This window comes from Leopardus geoffroyi, chromosome A2 (genome assembly GCF_018350155.1).
Source record: "Leopardus geoffroyi isolate Oge1 chromosome A2, O.geoffroyi_Oge1_pat1.0, whole genome shotgun sequence".
Classification (NCBI taxonomy): domain Eukaryota; kingdom Metazoa; phylum Chordata; class Mammalia; order Carnivora; family Felidae; genus Leopardus; species Leopardus geoffroyi.
Window position 1 is genome coordinate 116,944,268 of NC_059331.1, and position 18,976 is coordinate 116,963,243.

The 18,976-nt window shown below is 38.6% G+C and overlaps 1 protein-coding gene across 7 annotated transcripts in view; it reads left to right on the forward strand.

Moving 5' to 3' along the window:
• The first annotated feature begins 519 nt into the window (after window positions 1–519).
• PALS2 (protein associated with LIN7 2, MAGUK p55 family member) overlaps window positions 520–18,976 on the forward strand; it is a 125,568-nt gene continuing 107,111 nt past the window's right edge. For 2 of the 7 annotated variants that reach the window (XM_045495104.1, XM_045495098.1), the window contains exon 1: window positions 600–776. The gene's annotated coding sequence lies outside the window, so the exon portion shown is untranslated. Of the gene's footprint in view, window positions 777–1,336; window positions 1,476–10,792; window positions 10,878–18,976 lie in introns of those variants that run through there. The other 5 variants (XM_045495101.1, XM_045495105.1, XM_045495102.1 and 2 more) reach the window with 4 other exon arrangements.

Below are 18,976 nucleotides of genomic sequence, written 5' to 3' on the forward strand. Positions count from 1 at the left end.
GTGTGTGTGTGGAGGGGAAGGGAGGAGATTCTCCAGAGGCTTTCCTTCGGGAGTCTGTTTATCCTTTGTGCCCCAAGACTGGGTTCTTTTCATGTAAACTCTTGGAAAGGACAGGGAGGAGCCTCTTTTGCGTCCCATGAAGTACCTTGCCTGTTAGTAAATGCTGAATGACAGCGGCGATTTCGGCCCGGAAGAACAGCGCCGATTGGATCTGACCGACCCTCTTGCGGGCGCGGTTCCGGGCCGGGGCCAGGAGACCCGGGAGAGGAGGCCGGGCGCAGGCGGCGCCGTCAGGCCCCGACGCCGCAGGCGCTGTCTGCCGGCGCTCGGAGGAGGGCTCCACCTGGCCGCCGCGCCGCGGCCGGAGGGGCGGAGCCCGGCTTCCCGGAGGCGGCGACGCCTCCTCGCGCCCGAGCGCGCGCTCCCCGGCGTCCGGCGCACGCGCGAGGCCGAGGAGGAGCGCGTCCTGGCGGCGGCGGCAGCAACGGCGGCGCGAGGAGCAGGGGGAGGAGGGCGGCTGAGGGGAGCTTGGCCGAGCGCGCGGTGGTGGTGGTGGCGGCGCCGGCGCCCGTAGCCGGGGCGGAGTGGGGAGCGAGGGAGGGGGCGGAGGGAGGGGAGGCGGAGAGGAGTGAGAGCCGCATTTCCAATTCCCAACTACGAGCCCCGAGTTTGTAGATGGGGCTGCTCGGCGGCGCCTGCGGCTGAGGGAGAGCAGCGGCGGCGGCGGCGGGCGCAGGGGAGCGGCGGCGTCGCGGAGGCGGCCGAGGTGCGAGCCGGTGAGTTGCCGGGGCCCCCATGCCTCTGGAGTAACGGTCTCGCCGCGCGCCGCGGCCGGCCGGGGGGCGCCCTGTTGCTCGTCGCCGTGCGCCACGCGGGGACCCTGGCCCGCCCCGCCCCCTCAGCACCTGGGCTCGGCGCGCCGGGGGCCCCGGCGGCGGAGGCGGCGCGGGTGGGGAGGGCTGCTCGCGCGCCTGGCCCGGCCCGGCCGGCGCAGAAGGGGCGCGATTTGCCGGGCCCCTGGCTCCCGGGCTGCGGGCGGGCGGGCCGGAGCGCGGCAACGTGTCTGGCCCATGCTGCCCGCCGGCGCGCGGCGCCCAGCTCTCTCCACGCGCTCCCCGGCGCGGCCCCGGCTGGGGCAAGGCTGGGGCTGGGGGCGCGCAGGGCCCCCTCCGGGCTCTGGAAGCGGTGCGCGGGCGCCGACACCCTCTGCGGCGGGAGTGGCGTTTAAGGCATGAATGGAGAGCCGCGCCGGGGGCGGTAGTTGCTGTGACTGACACCTTCGGGGTCAGTGCCGAGAGGGGGCGATTCCGCCGGCTTCTGGCGTGCTCCCGAGCCCCAAGTTCTTGCGGGAGGAGGCTTTCTGCAACTACTGCTGCTACTTCGAGGCACGAGACTCGTTTGGTCAAAGTGGTTGTGGGCCGCGCACACGCTGCTCCGGAGGCGTTCGTTGCTGAGGCAGTGTTTTTCGATCCTCGGTACGTTAATATGGAACCAGAAAGGTGCTGGTGTCTTTTGTTTTTTGGTGTTTTTTTTTTTTTTTTTGGCGGGGTGAAGGGCCCCTAGGGAGTCGATTGAGGGCTCAAACAGGCCAGTATGATGGTAGGATGTGGATTGGTTGGTGAATTCCCTCCCCCCCCCCCCGAAGGACTTTTTTAACACTTTATTGGGAGTTTAGTCTCAATCTCACCAGCTCCTGAGATTACAGTTGGAGATTATAGCCGTTAAACTTCCATCACTTGGGGCATGCATTTATGTAAGGGGGCTGGGGGCAGGCGAGGAAGGGAATTGAAGGCTGATGGGGAAGCTCAGAAAATTCTCCGCATTACTTGTAAACAGCTTGTTAAGGTCAAGAAGCTAGCCACGTTTTACTCTTTCCTACGCCTTGGGGGATTGTTGGAATTTTACTTTATGCTTCCTGAATTAGTCTTCTTGTAATATGGCTCACAACATTTGAGGTGTGTAAAAATGCTCTTCAATTGGAGTATGGTTTAGCAGCCATTTCTATCCTTGGCATCTTTGAAATGGTCGTTTGGAAACTTATGTATGTGGAATATATTAGGCAAAGTAACTATCAATGCAGAGATAGTTGCGGTACATACGTATGACAACGGACGTCAGGTAATAAATGCTTATTTTAGGTATCTACTGTGGAGTTGTGGTAAGGTATGAGGCCTGATTGTAGTCATATCTTCTGAGGCCTTTTTACAGTAAACAAAGAACTTTTGTGGGTTGTGTCATTTTGAGGTCATTTGTATCGGAAATCTATCATATGTTTAAATACCTGTTTAAATATATGTTTGCACTACATGTTACTTTTTAAGGTCCATGTTTCTTTTATTTTAGACTAGGGTTACATAATATTCAAATGGTAACACTTTTAATTGCTCTATTTTGTCCTTTGGGGTTACACAGTAAATATCTTTATGAAAAAACACCACGGGTGTGTGCGTGTGTCCATCCGTCCATCCGTGTGTCCTCATTGATGCTACTCAGTTCCTTTTTCACCTGGATTTTTTTTTAATGATTATTTTACATTCTAGATTAAATAAAATTAAGGTGCTTAAGCAAGTCTGGTAGCACTATATAAGACAGACTCCTTTTTTTGTTCTCAGAGCCAACTGTTGGATTTTTTAGAAATGAATCATATTTTTCTTAAACATTTGAGGGAGCAGTTTGCTTTTTTCCTGAGTCTCATTTCAGGCTGAAATTGTTCCAGAAGACTACACCGCCTGCTTCTCTCCCTCCTTCCCCACTCCCCTTCTTTTTAGCTTGGGATAACCAAGACAACCATAATTGTGTTACCTTTTAAAAAGGCTCCTTTTAAATGGAAGTTGAGTATTTACTATATTTTTAAGATATATTTTACCATTTTAATAATTGATGGTTAGAAGACAGCAGATGCTTTAATTAAATACCTTTGACATTTTTGACGTCGAAGCTTTGTTAAAAGGGAGTAACAGCAAATTATTACTGAGAGTTGCAAATAATACAGGGTAAGTGCTAGTCAAAGGCTATCTAATTGTAAAGACACCAAGGAAATAAATATTCAAAGAAACAAGAGGACCCATTTGTATGTTTTACATCACTTACTTTATATAAATTATGGTAGTTCTGGGTGGTTTTTGAAAGAGTGTTTTGCAGAGTAGACATTAGGTATATAACACTGATAATTTTCTTTTCCAAGGTAATTTATTTGGTAAGTGACTAAATTATATCAGAACTCTACTTCAGGTAAATGTGGTTGACTTACAAGGGATATGCTATTTATTTCAGGAAGAATGAACACCTGCCTGTTTTTAAATAACACAAATATTGGGTTGTCTGAAGATACTGTTTATTCCTTAAAAAATTATACTGAGAAAAATTATGCTAGTTTTATTTTACCTGTCAGTTCTTTACTTCCAAAACTAGGCTTCACATTTATGAATATCATAAGAACATATAAACATAAAATATCTCTTAACTGATAGGTTGCTAGTTTTGAATTGAAGATTTTCTTTCATTTTTGTAGCAACCAGTTTCTGCATAGTGAATCTTGTGGTCATTCTCACAGAAGCTGCAATGATTTCTCCACTCTTCTTATTTGTCTATGACCACTGGGGGGAGACTATACACTTTAGGTTGACCATATCACTCCCTTACGTACAGTGGCTGCTAATCATCTCGGGCACTTTGCCAAACTGCTGGCAACGTGTTGAGGAGGATGCGCTTAGAATCAAGTCTTGATCAAGGTGTCTAATGACTTTTTTTTTTTTTCTTCTTAACTCACACCACACTCGCAAAGTACCTCTCTTTATAGATTGTGTTATTAACAGTCTACTTTTTGGTCTGTTGTTAAGTGGGCTAACTAACATAATGAAAGATGAGATTCATGAGTACATTAGAGCTTTCAAAGCCTGACTTAACTGACGTTAATCTTAGTAGCCATGTAGGCTTGATTACTTGCCTAGTTTACACAGAAGTTGTCTGGAAGGATCTGGAGAAAACTCTTCTCTGTGAGGTGTTCCATATCTGAACCTCTTCAAACAGGTTGGTCTTCTATTTTAAAAAGCTTTCAGAGGAAGAGATATTAAGGCACCCCTTGTACCCAATTTCACCACAAAGGGAGAAGTTCTTCCTTTTTTTGTAGTAGTAAAGATAAGATTAAAATTCACAACTTTGTTGACTTTGTTAAATTATGCTGTGGCTGTTCTTAGAAGCCTGGTGTCCACTTTTTCTCCTCTGATAGTATTTAACCTAGGCAATGTCCAATTTAGTAATAGTGAAGGATGTTATGTTTATTGTAGCTTAGAAAGAACTTAAATTTTTTGTTCTTCCTTAACTAAGACCTTTGTACATCCTTGATCATAGTAAATAGGATAGAATGTGGAGTAGTCTTTATAATTTTATCATCCTAGATTCTTCTTTTTAAATGGCTTTGCTTTTGTCTTAAAAAAAATGTTCAACAGGATATTTTCTGCTTAGGAAGTGTTCATTTCTAGCTAACTTCAAGATTGTGTCGAGTACTTGGGGATGGTGATTTCTAAAGGCCTGTTTTGTTAAAGTTATCAATGATTCAAGACAATATGAGAAATACAGTGTGTTTTTCATAAAGCTTGTTATTTTCAAATCCTTTCCTGCCTACTAGTTCCTATACATGAACTCATCCCTATGTACTTCACCATCTCATATCTCTTCTTCTTAGATTATTCCTTTACCACTTCTTTAACATCCTCCTTATTCACTATATTCTATCTACATAGCCCTACTTTTTGTCCCAGAAATGTAATGGTTTGTTCCTAACTTAGGACTTTGCACTCTGCCTGGAATTCTCTTCCTAAAACATTACATGACTGGCTCCTTTTCATCATTTCAAGTTTCAGTTCAAATATTATCTTCTCAGATAAGCAGTATTATCTAACCACCCCGTAGAATAACACTATCCTTATTTCTTTCTATCTCATTACCTTTAAATTTTTTTTCCTGCCAACTGCTTATCACTATCTGACATTGTATTTTTATATTATCTGTCTACTCTCACTAGACTGTAAGCCCCATGGAAACAGTAATTGTATCTCTTTTGTTTAACTATATTTCAAGGACTTAAACCTGTTCCTGGCACACAGCTGCTATTAAATAAATATTCCCTCTTTAAGAATCTGAGGTTCTCTCCTTACTCAGCTTTTGGTGTTAAAATGTCCCTTTATGGAATGATTTGAGTAGATGGTAGGCTACTTTTGGCTCTAAGTAATAGAAATTCATCTAACTGGTATAAACAAGAGGTAAGATTTATTATAAAAATGCAGGGAGTATCTGATGAAATCCAAAGGTTGAGACAAAGAACTCCATCTGGTGCCAGAATGATACACTTCATCTCTTTATTCTTCATGCACATTTGCTTCATTTCTTCTCTTGCTGTGGAGGATCACTTTTTCATCCTCTTAATGGAATACGTGGCTGGCAGCATCTCCTGAGTTTTCTCAGTACCATCCCGGATGACAGGAAAGAGATTCATCTAGTACCCATTTCTCCCCAGTTCCACGACTTATGTCGTACTATTAGAACTTGGTGGCATTTGCTGTAACCATGTGAAAGGGATTGGAGAGACAGCCCAAGTAGATGCTACAAGGATAATTAATGTTCACCCTTTACTACCCCTAGAAGTTTGGTTTCCCTTCTTTTAAATTTTGCTGGTATATAAAGTTAGAAGATCTGAAAAGCACTGTTGTGGGGATATTCAAAAGAAATGTCCTTTCTTTCATGGTAGGAATTTATAGTTTGGTTGAGGACAATATATATACATGAAGGAAAGAAGTGATCAAACACAGCATGATGGTAATATAGGAGCTGTGGAAGATATTTGCAACTTGTATTGCAGACAAAAGGCAAACTTCCTTAATATATAATGAATATCTGCAAATTGATAAGAAAAAGAACAACCATAAAGTTAGGCAAAGATTATAGACAGATAATTCACAGAAGAGGAAATCTGAATGATTCCTAAGCACAGACAGTAAAACCTTGGGTTGCAGGTAACTTGTTCTGCCAGTATTCCACAAGACAGCAAACATTTCTAATAAATTTTAACTTGATAAACTAGTGATGTCTTGCATTACAAGTAGTACGTGACACCGAATGTCACACAATCACAACTGAGCCAATGGTTCTTCTCTCGCTCGCTTTGGGATTATGAGTGATCGTCTCCCATGCTCAGATACTTGGTCTCAGGCTGCGGTGTTTGGCAGAAATCATTGATTTTTCAGAACATTGGAAGGTGCCCTCAACTGGCAGTAGCGTATTTTTTGTCACTTCAAAGAACCTATGGACAGTCATTTGCTTTTCCATACAAGAGTAAGCTTAGGAATGAAGCTTTCCTTCATTCTAGGTCAGGCTGCCTGCAGGTATAGACCCTTTGCTGCCTTATTGTCAGTTTCATTAAATAGAGTAAATGACAAGAGTTTATTAGTACTTTACTGTAGTCAACATCCTTGCAAGTCTATAAAATGGCCCCCACGCAGAAAAAGGTTGATAAGAAAGGCTACCGGTGAGAAGAAGCAGATGACTAGAATGGAAGTTAAGAGGGAAATCATCAAGAAGTACGAACGAGGTATGCAAGTGGCTGAAGTTGTAAGATTTTATAAGAAGATTTTCTATGTCTGCATCTCATCTGTAGAGGAAAAGAAGGTGGTGGAATCCCTCACTTCAAATGAGGTTAGGGAGATGTGTAAAATGTGGGAAACAGTGCAAAATTTTGTAGAAAAGCATCACTCGAATAAGGCTGTAGCAGTACAAGTGATGAATCTGTTTAACGACGACACAATGTCTCGTTTCTGCGAAATCTTCAAAAGGAGACAAAAAGCAAGTGTCATGGGATAGGTTCCTTGTTAAAGCTGCATGAAAAGAAAAAGATTCCATTGAGCTAATAGATATCAGGGATTCCATACATAATAATGAAAGTCATCCTGCATGACTCCCTCACACTAGCCACAAAGGTTGTCAAAGGTAAGTGAAGTGTATTTTATTTTTCTTTATATTTTGTATTTTCTTTATTATCTTGTATTATAGTATTGTAATCATTTTTATATGAATATTTTTGGGTTGTGGAACAAATCATGTGAGTTTCCATTATTTCTTATGGGGAAATTTGCTTTGATATACAAGTGCTTTGGATTACAAGCATGTTTCCAGAACGAATTATGCTCACAAACCAAGGTTTTACTGTATATTCAAACTCATACATAATATAAATTAAATTAAAACTATGAGATACAATTTTCAGAAATTAGACCAAAAGAATTTGATAATACTTTGGAGGAGGTATTTTAGTACATTGAGGAGGTATTTAGTACATTGAGGTACTAAAAGGTGCTCTCTTTTGTTGCTGGTGGAAATATAAATGAATAGAATTTGATGTGATTGAACTTTCTGAAGAGTACTGAGGTAAATAGAAATACCTGGAAATATGCATAAATTAATGTAGGTATTTATGGGAGAGGAAAGAATGTACAACTTAATTATCTGCACTCTAACTTGTATTGTTTTATATTTAGCTTTAGTCATGAAACAAGCCCAGGCTAGGGTAAAGCCAACAAGATCACTACCCTTCTCCCCCCCACCAACAAAGGAGATTCCTTTTAGGATCATATTCAGTTTCTATTCCCAGATCACCCCTATCTTTTACTCTAGTGCTCAAGTTTGTTTCCAAATCACTGAGATTTTCATATACTTTGTGTCTTTCGGAGCCTAGCACTTTGTTAACTACTTAGTAAACACTTAAGTAGATTCAAGTGAACTGTGGCTCTTCATAGACTCCCTTCATAATTTTATGCTTTTGGAAATCTTTGTAAAAAGTGATTTAGAATTTCACTTGATAAATGTACTTAAGGTTTTATTATAATAAATGGTCAATAGGACAGTTTCATAAATTGTTTCTAATACATTAGTGGAACTTTACTTTTACATGGTTCTTTTGTTCTATAAAATATTGTCAGATCTTAGTTGGATTAGATATTAAAAGTGGGTAGGGCAGCTTAAGATGCATGGAATTTTTCTAGAAAAATTTGTGAGAAAATAGGGAAATGACTGAGCTGATCAAGGGCATATGCTTAGGAAAGGAAAAGTGTTGAGGGATTAGTTTAGAGAAAGTATGTGGTAGAACCCAGAGGGGCTACATTTTAGGAAGAATTTTCACCTAGGAAAATGCTAAGCTAGTTTAGCTGAGTACATACTTCAAGGATATGATATATACTTTATAATATTTTTATTCTGTAGGTCATTTATCATGATTTGACTTTGGTACAGAGGTTCTCCACCTTAGCAGGTGTCAAATCCTTTAGAGTTATTCTACACCAAAGGATTCTAATTTAGTAGGTCTGGTGTAGGGCCAGATTATGTTTATATTTTTAAAGTCACTGAAAGCCAATATTTGTAAAATAATACATTCTGTAAAATATTCTCTTTAATAACCAAATCAGCATAGCTTTTAGGGTCCTATACCATTTACATAACGCTAACCCTAGAATTTGGTCTCTTACCATGATGTCTACTTTAGTCAGATATCTCTACAAGCATCAAATTGATTTCCATTGCTTTGCTCACTTTCATACTCTTCCCTTTGTAACCTTGTTTGTTCTTTACTAATAAATGTTCAAGCTTGCCTCTCCCAAGAAGCTATCATTGGCTGGCCTCATGCACAACTTATCTTTACAGTACAGGACAGATTGTAGCACAACACTTACATAACTGTCAAGAACACATCATATGAGTGGCTGATTTATGTGCTTTCGCTCACATGAGCCTTGTGCATATGTATGCCCAGTTTTACTGTTTGAACATCCTTAATTTTTCTTCTTAGTACCAAGAGCTTGGAGCTTAGTCATAGTGTCAGTGGCATGAACAATGTTATTGAATGCTTATTACATTTTAAGACTATGCTAAATGCTATCCACACATTTCATCTGCTCATCAGAAACAGATTTTTAAAATCAAAATAAAACTCATATATGATTGTGTCAGTTTTCTGTGTCTGCTATAAGAAATTGCCATAAACTTAATAAGTTTAAAACAAAAGAAATGTATTCTCTCACACTTCTGGAGGCCAGAGGTCTGAAATCAGTATCCTTGGGCCAAAATCAGTGTGTCAGCAGGGCTGTGCTCCCTCAGAGGCTCAGGAGGAGAATCTGTCCTTTGCCTCTGTCATGTTTCTGATGGCTACCAGCATTCCTTAGCTTGTGGTTGCATTGTTCTAGTCTTCAAGGGCAGTATTTCAAGTCTCTTAGCTCTGTTCTTACCACCTTCTGTGTGCATGAGAGAAGGAAACCTCTCCCTTTGCCTTTCTTTTATAAAGACCCATATAATGGCATTTAGGGCCCACATAATGATCCTTAATAATCTCCATGTCACAGGATTTCCAATCACATATGCAGACTCTTTCTCCAAATATGGTAATGTTTCACAGGTTCCAGGGACCAAGACCTGAGTATCTTTGGGGGACCATTATTCAGCCTGCTATAGTAATAATTTAAGTAGTCCAGAAAAGGAGTGCTGGTAAAAGTCTTTATGCCCCATTCCATCCCTCTCTTTATAAGTCAGTATTTCTTAGCCAGGGATAGATTTTGCTGCCTTCTCACTCCCCCAGGGACGTTTGGCTGTTATAACTGGGAGGCCACTTATCAGACGCCAGGGATGGGCCTGGCCCGTCAGTGTATGGGACAGACTGCCATGGCAAAGAATTATCCAACCCTACATGTCATAGTGCTGAGATTGAGAAACACTATTTTAAAGTTAACTATTGCCAGGATTTTCTTGTGTATCTATCATTCTTGAAAAAAGCTATATACTTGTATCAGCACATGTTATGAGTAAAACCCCCTAATCTGAGTTGATTATGACTAGTGGTGGTTGTGGTTGATTGAAAGTTGACTTAAGTGAGGGGTCATTAAAAAATGATTCACATGTAGTTTAATATATTTTTACTTAAAAATATAAATATACATTCATGTGCCAGTCTTCTTTGAGTATGTATCTTTTGCCTGGAGCCCTGGGTCATCATTCTTCTATAGATTAGTGCATTATCACCAATTCCTAGCTTTGGAGCAGGAACTTAAAAGTTTATGAAAGAATCTGACTGTAGGATCCTTGTATGTTTTATTACTCCTCAGTTGTTTATAGTTGTTTTATGTTTAATTATACAGATCACTCTTGGTTTTCTTGTTGTTGTTTGGTCATTTGCTTTCTTCGGGTCTCTCCAAAGCATTCAACTTGATTTTCATATGAAGAACAATATAACTCCATGGTCTTGTATTAAATACAATTGTGTGTGTGCATGTATTTTACACACACACACACACACACACATATATATGTAATAGAAGTAATACATATGTGTAATATGTTATATATAAAGACATTCTGTTTTGTCTAAGTAACAGCTCCCCAAGATACTGGGAATACTACTCTCCATTGCAGCTAATTTGCATAGCTTCTAATCTGGCAGTATGATGAGAACTCATATCCTAGTTGCTTCCAAATTTTTGGAAGTTGTAGAAAATTCTGTTTTAATATTGTAATTACAGTTTATAAATTATAGGATGTTACTATAAATACGTTATTGTTATTACCAACCTAATGCTTGGGTTACTTTTTTACTAAAGGAAACATTGGCTTTTCATTATTATTTGGAGTTTTGCTTATTAGCGAAATGTTTTCACTGCTTATATAGTTTATTATTAGCGTGGCAAAAGAGCTTGAGACATGGGTTGTAATCCCAGTTTTTCTAACTTCCAGCTCCTTTACTTTGTTCAGGACACAGAGCTTTACCTGGTACCAGACAGTAAGCTTGCTGGCAGACATGTCTCGTGTTACCACTGAACTCAATATACCTCGTCTCTAAAACAGAGGTTAGAATATCTATAGTGTTACTATAAGATTTTAATTAGATAATATAAGTGTCCAGCACAGACCCTGGTACATTTTAAGTGTTCAGTAAATGTCAGTATCCTTTCCATCACCTACCATTAGGTTCAGTGTTATATGTACACTGAAAAATATTTGTTGAATAATGTTTTCAGTTGCCTTTGCCTGATTCATAACTTTGTTTTTTTTTTCCACTCTGCTATGAGCTATGTCTCATTCAGTAAATATTTTTTTTAAAAGAGCTTTGCTTTTAAAGTAGTCCAATGAATTATGTGCTGTTAACTAAAGTTAATAAGTCTTATTTTTACATGACATTTAAGTGTGTTTACAAGATGAAGATATGAACTCAAAGATCCTTCCAACATAATCTGAAGAGTTTATAAAACTCACATAGCCCTTGTTTTTCCTCCTGCTTTCTCTCTAAAAGTCTACAGAAGTAAATAGTGTTTGGTAATGTAGCCTTTTTTTTTTTTTGAATGAAGAGAATGACCGTGCTTGTAATATGTTCCTAATTGTTCATTATCACATAATAGGAATTTTTTAGTATCTTGTATGAATGTGGCTGTCTTCAGGTGGATTTGTCTTTTTGTATCACCTAGAATATATATGTCCATGTACATATAAAATGTTTTATGGCAAATTTAGCTTTACATAAAATTATATGCCTTTTTATTCATCTGGTAAATGCCCTTCTATTTGGGACTTTGATGTAAGAAATGTAGGTAACTGAGTTAAAGAAATTTAATTCATTCAAGTTCCTTATTTCAGAAATTAAACAATGGTCATGCATATTTGTATGTAAGTTGATTCAGATGTTTTTCATTTTCTTTCTCAAACGAGTAATCTTTTGGAATGGGGGATAAATGAAAAAAACTTTAAACAATGTGTTAAGGTTGGAACACCTATTAAGGCAAAAGTAGGCAAAGTCATCCCTGGATGCCCTCATCATTCTTAGCATTAGGTTCTTGAAAATCCAAAGGTAGACAGATACTCCCTGAAGGAATTTAAGATGTTATGGGGGAAATAAGGTTAAGGAGTTTGTGATTGTGAACGAACCCTTTAAAAATCTTTATAGACTTCTAATGTTCATCCAATTAAAACCTTAAATAAAATATATCAAACAGATTATCAACATTTTATGCAATTAAATTTGGAAATACCACATACTATATACTTATTTTCCATTTACTCCTACTTTCTTGAAAGAAACTTTTCAGATTTCCAATCTAGGGGGAATGGGCTGGGCAGTTCTTAAAATTTTTAAGCATTTTTTAGGGTGTCTTATAAAAAAGTGTCTTTCTTATTTTCACTTAAAAGTTACTCCAACTTGTAGTTCCAACTGTTTGCTCTAGAGATAGCATAACTTGGATATTTAAATTAAAAAAATAAGCTTTTAGTAACCTTTATTTAACTCAGCTTGCTAGAGCTGAGTGGGTATTTATAGTTCTACCCATGATAATTTCATGCTAGCACTCATCAGAACATAACATAATGTAACACTGACTTGGCTTGTCCTTCTCATTCTCATAGCCTTTCTCTCCTTCCCCAAAGACTTTTCAGATTGAAGGCTGGAAATTTGTTTTGCTCCTTCTTCTGTCTCTTCTAAGAGCACACTGAAAATACCTTCTCTTACTCTGTCATCTCTTTTATTTCCCTTCTCTTTTTTCTTCCAAACCTGCAGTTCCCCCTTTTCCCAAAATACCTCCAAAAAGAGCACCTTAGAACTCATTACAGTCAAGTAGAAATTTTCACTGAAAGTAAATGTGTGTATATATGTATATACTGGAATTTCACACAATAAAAAGGTTACTATATATGGTTTATGTGAAGAAAGAAACTGTCTTTGCATCCGCTCAGCCAAACATTGTCCCATGCTCATAGGCTGTGTTTAATATTTATTACTGAAATTAGGAAGCACAAATTACCATATAAATAGCATTTTATCATGTGCAGCTAAGTTCTGAAAGAGTTTGAAGTTTAGGAAAAGAAATTCTCATCTGTAGGGAGGGACTTTGCTACTCACTTGATTGAATTAATTTTGAGATGAGTCCTTTCAGCTCTAAACCTTTGATTCTAAAAGAGCAAGAAGTGTGTTATAAATTGATTAGGTATTGAATAGCTAAGAAAAAAAGAACACTGTTGGGCGGGGTAACATCAGTGAAGGCATTTAAGTAGGAAGAGATGTGTTTGTGCATATACAAAGTGAACAATGGTTAGAATAGTTTATATTAGAGAATAGAGGAATTAGGCTGAATAGATAAAAAGCTAGATTTTTAAAAGAAAAATTTAAACATTCCCAGATAATAAAAAAATTTTCTAATCTAGTATTGTCATTAAAATGACATTTTTACATGATCTGTGTGATAGTTTTATGCTGGGTGAGTTACAGTGAAGAAGAGAATAGTGGAAAGAGACTTGCAGTGATAATTAAAAAAAAACTTTTTTTAATGTTTATTCATTTTTGAGAGAGCGCGCAAGTGGGGAAGGAGCAGAGAGAGAGGGAAACACAGAATCTGAAGCAGACTCCAGGCTCTGAGCTGTCAGCACAGAGCCTGACCAGGAGCTCAAACCCACGAACCGAACCGTGAGATCATGACCTGAGTGGAGGTCGGATGCTTAACCGACTGAGCCACTGAGGCACCCCTCTTGGAGTGATAATTTAAAGGAAATAAGAGCTTGAAAGTGGTGGCAGAAGGAATGAGGAATGAGAGTTGGATACAGGGAAATTATGAGTTCCCTGTGTCCAAATGACATAAAGGGGTGTCTTGAAGTTTGCAAGGAATTCCTAGGCAAAGGACAGTCCCTGGATCTTCAGGGTTTGGGGATCTTTCCCCAAGGTAAGCCCTGATCTTGTTTAAAGGTTCATTTAGGTTCTTATTTTTTAAATAACTTTTTGTACTCCTTAGATTTAAGCAATTTATTCTTAACTATATTTGACCACTTTATTATTATTAAAGGATGGAGATGTCTTTTGCAATCACTTACCTGGGTATTAGTCACATTTCATTTATCCCTGCATAAAATACTGTTAAGTTCAAAGGAAAGATATTTACAGTAAGGATGATGGGTGAGCTATGTGGTTGTCATGGGAGGGAGGGGCAAAGGAACTGTAAATATTAGGGAAAAGGGATACTTAGAAAATCAAGATGCTTAGGGGTTCCTGGGTGGCTAAGTTGGTTAAGCAGCCAACTCGTGATTTCAGCTCAGGTCATGATCTCGCGGTTCATGGGTTCGAGTCCTGCGTCAGGCTCAGTGCTGACAGCTCAAAGCCTGGAGCCTGCTTCGGATTCTGTGTCTGCCTCTCTCTCTGCTCTTCCCTCGTTCACATTCTGTCTCTGTCTCTCAATAATAAATAGGCTCTAAAAGTTAAAAAGGAAATCAAGATACTGATAGGAAGATTATAAGAATATTAAAGAATTTTAAAACATTTTAAAAGTATTCAAATGCTTGAAAGATGCATTAAACAATGTTAACATTAAAACAATGTTAGAAGTTGTGGGCAAATGAGAGAAGTATGTGACTTGATTTTTATTATTAGATAACACATGTAAAGTATGGTCATGGGCTTTCCTCTCTAACATTTTTTTTTTTTTTCTCACTAAACACTGTATAGCAAGTACTTATTTTCTGTATAGAGCTAAATTATTATGAGACATTTACTAGGTGAGCAAGAAAATTGGATGATTTTGATGTTAGAAATATCAAACTGTATTAGCTTTGTGCATCTATTTGCGTTATTTAAAATATACAACTGATTCTGGGGCAATTTTGCCTCCCACAGGACATTTGGTAATATCTGAAAACAGTTTTAATTGTCACATTTGGGGTGGAGGTGGGAGTGGGGATGCTTGTTAGTGTCTAGTGGGTAGAGGCCAGGGATGCTGCTAAATAATTTATAGGACAACCCCACATAACAAGGAAATATCAGAATGTCAGTAGTGTCAGGTATAGCTCAGTGGTAGAGCATTTGACTGCAAAATGTCAGTAGTGACAAGATTGAGAAATCCTGGAATACAGAGTAGGCAAATTCTCCTGTGGGCAATTTTAGAAACCTATCAATTTCTTCTTTTTTTCTAGGATTGACCAGATACTGTCTTGCTGTTAACATACTTTTTTTCAACTGCTTATAGTACACTTGTTACTATTTTCCTTATTATGTTCTTATCCTAAGGGTATATCTTAAGCACTTTAATTAGACAAATATTTCCAGTAGTTCTACCCCTCTTAGGGTAGTTTTTTTCTACTAACCTTGTGTATCTTTTGTTTCCTTTCATTAATTTAATTCTTGAGGGATCACTGTTTCCAAATTGTGAGAGCCTCTTGATGTGATTTCCTAAGTACTTTCTTTTAACAGGGATTTTTATGTGCTTTAAGGTGCTTTATGTCCCAGGTTTGGGCTGAGCTAGTTCTTGAGTCTAGGTTTTTTCTGATAGTGTTTGCATCTGTTCTAACTTTTTTTATGCAGGATTTTTTTTTTTTTTTCTGGCAGCATTTGAGCCTTTTCTAATTTTTCTATATACAAGAAGTTTGTTTAAATAAAATTCTTAGCTGCAAAGAAAAAATCACTTAGGAGTTATTTCTTTTAGAATAATTTTATCCTTGCTTAGAGGTAAAGATTGCCCTACATACAAACAACTATATATGAAAAGGTTTTAGAATAGTTTTATAATGATAAGTGGAAAACATTGAAATTCTAGAGTGAAAGTATGCAAAGTTTTTTATTTGGTGTTATTGTTAAACAGTGCAAAATAATTCATTGGAATATAAAGATAAAAGTTGAATGAACATATCACTGATGGAGAAAGATACTTTGAAAGAACCTTAACCCATCTTAGTTTCGTGTTGATCTAAACATATTGGTCTTTTAGTAAAATATAAGTGAAGTATACCTTGTATACAAGCTACTCTATGTAAAATAAAGAAATTGAGAGGGAAAGCAAAAGTATAAAGAAAACTATTCTGTAGTGGTCAGGGTGTGGTGATAAAAAGGGAGAAAGAGAGAAGAGTGAGCGAGAGAACATTGCCCCTCAAAGATGACAAATTCTCAAAGTTGTGGAGTACGTGCAGGTTTTCTTTTTAGTAGACAACTTTTTGTCTGCTTCTAGTACATATAAATTATATTTTCATCTTCCATTTTCATCTGTGCAAGTGTTTCATTAATTGGCCTTTATAAAATCTAAAACTGATCTTCCTGTTCATAGATGAGTTATTAACAATCGGCTTTCATTAGTTTACTAAGTGATATATTCATGAACTGCACCACAGAACCATCCTGCCTTACCACTTCAAATATATACGGTTATGTGTCTTAGTCTTGACTCCTTCCTTGGGCTTCTTGTCAACTGTTGGAGCTGCTGTCTCACAGAACAGGCATCATGTCCTCACTGCATGAGCACACAACCCTCATCAGTAAGCTTATTTTAATTGTGGAGATGTGTTAGCTAAGAAACATTTAAGTATTTAAAGAGATTTCCCTTCTGAGTCTAGGAATTCTAGGGTAGTCGAGTACACAGTGTTCATGTTCTGATCAATCCAGTTTATATGGAGGGAGGAATTTTATGTAGGCCAATGAACAGGACAGCTTTTCCTCCCTAGTAATTTATGATAAACTTTTTTAATTAACTTTTGAAAAATACTGTTACATGGTAAAGAGTTAAAATAATACAGAAAAATGAATGTGTAGTGAAAGCTAAAAATTTCTGTTCCCGGTCTTACTTCATAGAGTTAATCATTGATAACAGTTTTAGATTTAGTTAGTAAAGTGTTTCTCAGCAATTCATAATTGGCATTTTGGCAGTACTGTTTTGTATGGTGTTGTCCTGAACACATCTTAATGCTTAGTGCCCCTGTTTCTCTGCCACAGCCATTGGGGCATCAAAAATGCCCTCACGTACTTCCAAATGCTCCTTGGAAAGGGGGTGGAACTTACCCTGGATGAGAGTATTGTCATTATTAAAATTATTCCACGTGTCTTAGAAAACATGTCTTTTTTCCATTTTACACAGTAATTATATTGACTCCAGTATAAAAGAAGAATATTTGAGCACACATGTACTTCTCAAGGGAGGCTTTTTCTTGGGAAGAACTGAATGTCTTAGATTACAATGTTTATTAATCTTATCTGCTTTCCTTTATGACAGTGTTACTGTCTTGTGTTTTCAATTACCTTTTTTTTTTTTTTTTTTTTTTACTTGAGTGTTCTGTGGTTTTTGAGTTGTGAGCTCATGCTTGGCTGGGTTTTATTGAAAGGTTTCTGTACAGCCTGATTAAAGAGCACATTCCTCCAAGGAAGATTTGCTAAGGCTTTTCTTTGGCGTCTTTGTAAATTCTCTGCTCATGGTTTTCTGAACTTGGTAGGTGTATTGGAACCCTGAATCCTTGAGAGTACACTGTGGTTACAAATTCTCAGGCAATATTTTCCCCTAATATGGAATCCAAGCTAAGACAGGCTAATGCCCTCATTGTCTTTCGTGACCAGCAGGCACGTCTTTGCTAGGCCACTCTTTTACAAGGTGGGGGTTAACCCTGTAAGGTCCCAGCCTTATATGGAGGGTCTCATATGCAATTCTCCATTTTGAGCAAACTAAGGCCTAAGCTGCTGCCTCTGAACTTCTAGGTACTAACATTTGCAAACCCTAGAGGAGCCAACCGGTCTTTTATCCTCTTCATGTGGGCTCATGGAGATTTTCTTGGGGATTTATTTTGTATCTGAGAGGATGTTTTTGGTATTTACTGTTTTGTAAATGAAGGAATTATTTTCAGATTATCAAGCCTAATTTTTTGCTGGACCTCCAGGCCTCATTTATCTGTTTTCTAACTTCCGGGAATTTCCTAAAATTTCTGGTTTGGCTAATCTCTTTGATTTCTTTCCCACCTCACCTCCAGTATTCTTGGCATTTTATTCTTTCTTTTTTTTTTCTTTACTGTGCATTTTTGAGAGAGAGGGAGGGAGGGGCAGAGAGAGAGGGAGACACACCGTCTGTCAGCACAGAGCACGATGCAGGGCTTGAACCCAAGAACTGTGAGATCATGACCTGAGCTGAAGTGGGATGCTTAACCAACTGAGCCACCCAGAAGCCTCTCTTGGCATTTTATTCTTTTTAAAAAGTGTTTTTCCTGTCATTTCACTGTGACCTCAGGAGGAGAAAATGTGGGCATGTGTGCTCAGTCTTCCATTTTGGCTGGCAGCTTCTCTGTTTTTAGATCTAAGCTCATTAGGGCTAACTGATGAAAAGTAAATCTCTATAAATGCCTTTTCATTTAACTTTGATTTTTTAAGTTTGAACTTGAAGAGCATGATCTTTGGTTATAAAAGAGGTGAAGGGGCAGGGATGGAAGGTAAAGTTCAGACCATTCACTGTCCAAGTTGAGCTAGGTCTTCCTGGGCTGGGGAACAGTTAAGGATCCTACCATAATGTCTAAACGTACACGGCATATCCACATTACAAAAATGAGAAACCATAGTTGTAAAATTATGTGCAAGAAATGGTAACTTCAGTATGCATGTCTGGCATAATACTAAGAATTAGAGTTCAAAGATAAGTAAGATGCATTTCTGCCCTCAGCCCACTAATTTTGTGGTGGAGACACGTAAATGAAAATACAGTCAATTTTCATTATTGTAGTTATGTTTTAGAAATTCTTTGTGAACACTGAATTAGAAAATAGTCATTGCTTTTAGGGGAAAATTCAGGGTTAGATTCTTATGAGCCTGTGATCACATTTTTATTAACTGGTCAGTGCATAACCGTGTTATTTGTGTTTTTTGTTTAAAGACACCTTAACATGTGTTGTTGATTCATTAACATTGAATGGTCAACAGCAATAACTCATGCTTAAAGGAAGCTCATTGAACACATGTATTTTCTGTGCAAGGCACATCATCAGGCTTCTTGTCCTTAGGAACACTAAACAGCACTTAAGCATTATGCTTGGGGGACATTTTAGACAGCAGAATCACCACAAAAAAAAAAAAAGCACAAAAATGTGAAAAACATGGCACTAAATAAACTGTGAAAAGGATCCTTGTTTTTAGTGTGAGAGCTGAAACAAAAGGGCAGAGTGTTGCCTTGTTGGACCTATG